A 6,000-nucleotide genomic window follows, 5' to 3' on the forward strand; every position below is an offset into this window, starting at 1 on the left:
TATTTAGGTATGAAGCTTGAATTTCTGATCTTTCCAATACTTTTAACATGTATGGGTGTTGTATTTTGTCAAAGGCCTTTTAAGCATCCAATGAGATTATCATGTGGGGTTTTATAATTTTCATTTTGTTTATATAGTGGGTTACATAGATGGATAGATGGATACATTGAACCTTCCCTGCATTCTTGGGATGAAGTCTACTTGATCATGGTGCGTGATCATTTAGATGTGTTCTTGGATTCGGTTCGTGAGTATTTTATTGAGTATTTTTGCATTGATATGCATAAGGGAAATGGGTCTGTAGTTCTTTTTTCTTTATTGGATCTTTTTGTAGTTTAGGTATCAGTGTAACTGTGGCTTCCTAGAAAGAATTGGGTAGTGTTCCTTCTGTTTCTATTTTTTAGAATTGTGTTAGAAGTATTGGTGTTAGAAGGTCTGATAGAATTCTATACTAAAACCATCTGGTTCTGTGCCTTTTTTTGGTTCGGAAACTTTTAATGAGTACTTCCATTTCCTTGGTGGTTATGGGACTGTTTAGATGGTTTATCTGATCCTGATTTAACTTTGGTACCTGGTATCTGCCTAGAAAATCATCCATTTCATCCAGATTTTCTAGTTTTGTTGGGTATAGACTTTTGTAGTAAGATCCGATTATTTTGTAAATTTCATTATTTTTTGTTGTTTTGTCTCCCTTTTTCATGTCTGATTTTGTTAATTTGGATGCTGTCTCTGAGCCCTTGATTAGTTTGGCTAAGGGTTTGTCTAGCTAGTTGATTTTCTCAAAGAACTAGCTCCTGGTTTTGTTTATTCTTTTTTTTTTTTTTTTTTTTTCGGAGCTGGGGACCGAACCCAGGGCCTTGCGCTTCCTAGGTAAGCGCTCTACCACTGAGCTAAATCCCCAGCCCCGGTTTTGTTTATTCTTTGTATAGTTCTCCTTGTTTCTACTTGGTTGATTTCAGTCCTGAATTTGTTTATTTCCCACTATTTGCTCCTTTTGGGTGTATTTGTTTCTTTTTTGTTCTAGAGTTTTCACATGAGCTGTTAAGCTGCTAGTGTATGATTTCTCCAATTTCTTTATGGAGGCACTCAGAGCTATGAGTTTTCCTCTTAGCACTGCTTTCATTGTGTCCCATAAATCTGGATATGTTCTGCCTTCATTTTCATTGAAATATAAAAAAGTCTTAAATTTCTTTATTTCTTCCCTGACCAGTTGTCGTTGAGTCGATAGCTGTTTAGCTTCCGTGTGTATGTGGGCTTGCTGTTGTTCTTGTTGCTATTGAAGACCAGCCTTAGTCAGTGGTGGTCCGATAGAATACATGGGATTAATAGAATGTTTTTGTATCTGTTGAGGTTTGTTTTGTGCCCAAGTATACATTTGATTTTGAGAAGGTACCATTATGTGTTGAGAAGAAGGTATTTTTTTTTTGTTTTAGGGTGAAATGTTCTATAGATACCTATTAAATCCATTTTGTTCATAACTTCTTTTAGTTTCACTGTGTCTCTGTTTATTTTCTGTTTCCATCATCTGTCTATTGGTGAGAGTGGGGTGTTTAAATATCCTACTATTATTGTGTGAAGTTCAATAATGCTTTGAGCTTCAGTAATGTTTCTTTTACAGATGTGCTCTTGCATTTGGGGCATAGATGTGCACAATTGAGAGTTTCTCTTGGTGGATTTTTCATTTGATGAGGATGAAGTATCCTTCTTCATCTTTTTTGATGAGCTTTGGTTAAAAGCCAATTTTATTTGATCTTACAATGGCTACTTCAGCAGTTTCGTGAGATCATTTGCTTGGAAAAAATTTTCCAGCCTTTTACTCTGAAGTAGTGTCTGTCTTTGTCACTAAGTGCATTTCCTATATGCAGCAAAATGCTGAGTCTTGTTTATGTAGCCAGTCATTTAGTCTATGTCATTTTATTGAGGAATTGAGTCCATTGATCTTAAGAGATAATAAGGAATAGTGATTGTTGTTTCCTGTTATTTTTGTTGTTAGAGGTGGAATTGTGTTTGTGTGGCTCTCTTCTTTAGGGTTTCTTGCAATAAGATTACTTTCTTGCTTTTTCTAGGGTGTAGCTTCCCTTCTTGTTTTGGAGTTTTTCTTTGTAGGGCTGGATTTTGGAAAGATATTGTGTAAATTTGGTTTTGTCTTGGAATACCTTGGTTTCTCTGTCTATGGAAATTCAGAGTTTTGCTGGATATAGTAGCTTGGGCTGGCATTTGTGTTCTCTTAGGGCCTATATGACACCTGCCCAGGATCTTCTGGCTTTTCTAGTCTCTGTTGAGACTGATAGGTCCACCTCTACGTGTTACATGACCTTTTTCCCTTATTGCTTTAGTATTCTTTCTTTGTTCTGTGTATTTGGTGTTTTAATTACTATGTGATGAGAGGAATTTCTTTTCTAGTCCCATCTGTTTGGTGTTCTGTAGGCTTCTTGATGTTTATGGACATCTCTTTCTTTAGGTCAGGGAAGTTTTCTTCTATATTTTTGTTGAAGTTGTTTGCTGGCTCTTTGAGTTGGGAATCTTTACTTTCTTCTATACCTATTTTTCTTAGTTTCTGTCTTTTCATCGTGTCCTGGATTTCTTGAATGTTTTGAGATACAGATTTTTTGCTTTTCTATTTGTCCTTGACTGTTCTGCCAATGTCTTCTATTGTATCTTCTACCACTGAGATTCTCTCTTTTATCTCTTGTATTTTCTTGGTGTTGCTTGCATCTGTGATTTCTGTTGTCTTTCCTAGCTTTTCTATCTCCTGGATGTCTCCCTTTATATTTTCTTTAACATTTCTTCTTCCATTTTTAGATAATGGATTCACTTCTTTGATTCTGTTCTCTTATATTTCTTTAAGGGATTTATGTGTTACTTTTTAAGGGGTTCTACTTGTTTACTTGTGTTCTCCTGTGTTTCTTTAAGGGAGTTATTTATGTCCTTAAAGTCCTTTATCATCTTCGTGGAAATAGAGTTTAGGTCTGAATCTTGCTTTTTAGGTGTGTTGTGGTATCCAGGACTTGCTGTGATGGGAGAGCTGACTTCTGATGTTGCCAAGTCAAGTTGGTTTCTGTTGCTTATGTTCTTATGCTGGCCTCTCACCATCTTGTTATCTCTGCTGTTATCTGGCCTCCCTGTCTCTGACTAGAGGCTATCCTTCCTGGGAGCCTGTGATCTTGAGATCCTGTGTTTCTGGATGTGTCAGAATCACTGGGGGTTGGTGGGTGCTGAGCTGCAACTGGGGCTTGGGGGTGTTGGCCTTGTTGGTGGGGATCCAGAGCAGAGTGTCTTCCAGGCACAGGTGCAAACTGGAAGATGCACAGGTGTCTGGCTGGGCCAAGTACTGCGTCTAGGATTTGCAGGAATCCTGGTTAAGCTGGGTATTGTGGAGGGGTTTGGGGTCTCACCTGTGATCCTGAATCTGTCAGAATACCTGGAGAGTCATGCTACCACTGGGATGTGGGCTGTGTGGGTTTTGATCCAGAGCCAAGACTCTGTCCCTGGCACAGGTGGAAACCAGAATGCATCCAAGTCTTTGACTAGGTGGGGTGCTTGCTCAGTTCTAAATATTTTTAAAAATCCCACTCAAATCATTTTCTTACTCTTGGGTTGTTGATCCTTTCTTTAAGATTTTCAAATGTATTAGGATTTTTATTGACATTTTTCCCCTCCAATTTTGATTGAGCAAATTCAAGCATATAACAGTGTTGAAGCATTTTGTAGTAATCACCTTCAAGTGCACTGCCCAGACTTCACTTTTAGCAGCCATTGCTGGTTTTAGCAGGTACATTCACTTACATATCTATAGATTTAGTCACAAATTCATTTATTGCTTTTTAAATGTTTTTAATTGAAAAGAGTACTTTGCTTCTGTCCCTATCCAACCATGCTTAGATACCCTCACTCAGAGCCTTCCCATGCCCTCCTTTCTCATTAGGTACTTTTAATTTGAATATATTTGTTACATATGTACACACATTATATATACATACATTATGTATATGTTATGTAATATTATATACACATATATAATACCTATCTTTATCTCTATCTATCTCTATCTATAATGATGAATCTGTTTTTTTTGTTGTTTCTGTGTCTGGTTTCAAGGCTGACCACTTTGCATCAAGCAACCAATAAGGGGACACATCCTGGGGAGACTAATTCTCCTCCCAGCAGTCAATAGCTGCTTTTAGTTCTTAGTTTAGGGATGGAATACTTAAAAATTTCCCCTAATATATTAGCATATTCATTGATATTGCCATTATTTGTACTTTTTTATATAGCCATATCTAGGAGAGATTGTTCACAGAGGACTTCTTTGTATTTTTGCTTTTGTCTTACAATCTTCCTGCTTCCTCTCCTCAATGTTCCCTGAACCATAGATTTAGGAGCCGTGATGCACATGTATCTATTGGGGCTGGGTTACCCACAATCCATTGACATCTGTAATGTATTCAGTTTGGTTTTCTGTGATGGTGTCCGTTTGCTGTAAAAAGAGAAGTTCCTTTGATGAGGGGTCATAGCTACATTTATCTGTTGGTATAAGGATAAGAATTTGAATGTAGTAGAGAACTAGCTGGTCTAGCAAGGTGGCAGTAGTACAGTCTTTTCTAAGTTCCATAATCTCACTAGTCTCAAGAGGCTGGCTAGGTTTCTGGCCAGGTGACTAAGTTAGGGTGTTTATTGCTGTGAATAAACACCATGACCAAGGCAACTCTTATAAAGGAAAACATTTAATTAGGGACATGCTGACAGTTTCAGAGGCTTAGTCCATTATCATCATGACAGAGAGCATGGTGGGAGCATGGTAGCATGCATGACATTGCATTGGTAGCTGAGAGTTACATCCTGATCTAGACAGGGGCAGAGCCAGGTGTGGACATTTGGAAACCTCTAAGTTCACTCCTGTGAGACACTTTCATCAACAAAGCCACACCTTCTGATCCTTCTCAAATAGTGCCCCTCTCAGGTGATTAAGCATTCAAATATATGAGTCTATCAGTGCCATTCATCCTGAAAACACCATGCTAGGTATGATTGATATGTGCCCTACCTAAAGCCTTCACTGTTATGGAGTATTATTCATGATATTAGAAGATAGACTGCGCACTACCACAGGAGAAGGGTAAACACTAGTCCAGCTACAAACACTTTGGTCTATAAGACCTGCCTGCAAAAGCAATAGTGGCACAAGGCTTGTGGGAGTAAGCAGCCAATATCAGCTTTAAGGGCTACTCCAGGAGATGAAATCCTCACTCAGTGTTGCTTAGGTGTCTAAGAACCTGACGCTAGATTGGCAAGTACTGAGGGGAAAATAAAATACTACTGTTTTACCAAAGGAACTTAGTTATTAAATTCTTAACAATGTTGTACTATACTCATAGATCAGTGCCTTGCTCAGCCATCATCAGAGAATCTTCCTCCTTTAGAAGATGGGACAAATATAGAGACCCATACTCAGACAATATACAGAGAAAGACATTGGGACACCCAGGTGTAAAAGGCATGTCTCCATTAAATTACACTCCTCAGAACTCAGAGAATTCTGTGGTAGAGGAGGTGACAAGTGTGTAAGAACCATAGGGGATCAAGGCCATCAAGGCATCAAGGCCACGAAGGCATCAAGACCTTCTAGATAGAACATGTCTGCACACACACAAATGTACAGAGAACGAGGCAGCAGGCACAGGCCCTGCATGGGCCAGTATCAGATGGAGTCTTAGAGCTCAAAGGATAAGTGGACACAAGCCCTCATCCCTAACACAGAAGCCATGTCCAATTGATAGCCATTTTCAAATGAAAATTTCATTTTCTCCAAGGGAGTCTTACTAGGGAAACAGACCACATCGTTGGGTCCCATAGCCAGCAGTAGATGGTCAATAGGAAATGAACTCACTGTCTGGTGTTCACTAGTGAAAGTGAAAAGAACTTTTGGAAACAAAGGATGAGGATCAACCTAAGGAGAACATTCCCAGAACGTCCAGTCCGGGTTATGCCATTATTTCATTG

This window comes from Rattus norvegicus, chromosome 1, assembly GCF_021556685.1.
Source record: "Rattus norvegicus strain SHRSP/BbbUtx chromosome 1, alternate assembly SHRSP_T2T, whole genome shotgun sequence".
Classification (NCBI taxonomy): Eukaryota; Metazoa; Chordata; class Mammalia; order Rodentia; family Muridae; genus Rattus; species Rattus norvegicus.